The following is a 399-nucleotide window of genomic DNA, read 5'->3' as shown; positions in this document are numbered from 1 at the left end:
ATTGACATTCCTTTTTTTCACTCAAAAATCATATGTAAACCGAGCACAAATGGGCCTCTGCTTCCCTTCGGGCCCTAGGCATGTGCCTAGCTTGCCTCTGTGTTAGCTCAGCCCGGAGCATTTGGGGAGGCCGCGGGATGCGGCAGAGAGCAAGCCTTCTCCCCCGGAGACGCAAACACGGGGCGTGGGGGAGGGGGCGGACAGTGTCGGGAGCGGGGGAGGCCTCAGCAGCGCTTGGGGCTGGGTCTCATCCCAGCCATGTGCACCGAGCGCGGCGCCGAGGGCCGGCTCCCCTCCCCGGGAGGACGGAGGAGGAGGAGGATGAAGAGAAGCAGAGGGCAGAGCAGCTGCGGAGGTGCCTGAAAGGAGGGGCCCTGCGCGGCGGCGGCGCGGGCACGG

General features: G+C 65.9%; 1 protein-coding gene across 1 annotated transcript in view; it reads left to right on the top strand.

Moving 5' to 3' along the window:
• The first annotated feature begins 36 nt into the window (after nt 1–36).
• The window catches only part of SOCS6 (suppressor of cytokine signaling 6), a 42,716-nt gene continuing 42,353 nt past the window's right edge, over nt 37–399 (top strand). The window contains exon 1 of the mRNA XM_019524603.1: nt 37–355. The gene's annotated coding sequence lies outside the window, so the exon portion shown is untranslated. The remainder of the gene's footprint in view (nt 356–399) is intronic.

This window comes from Gavialis gangeticus, unplaced genomic scaffold, assembly GCF_001723915.1.
Source record: "Gavialis gangeticus isolate Ggan-Ray unplaced genomic scaffold, GavGan_comp1, whole genome shotgun sequence".
Lineage (NCBI taxonomy): Eukaryota > Metazoa > Chordata > Crocodylia > Gavialidae > Gavialis > Gavialis gangeticus.
The sequence above is the reverse complement of the archived record's forward strand: the minus strand, read 5'-3'. Positions and strand labels throughout refer to the sequence as shown.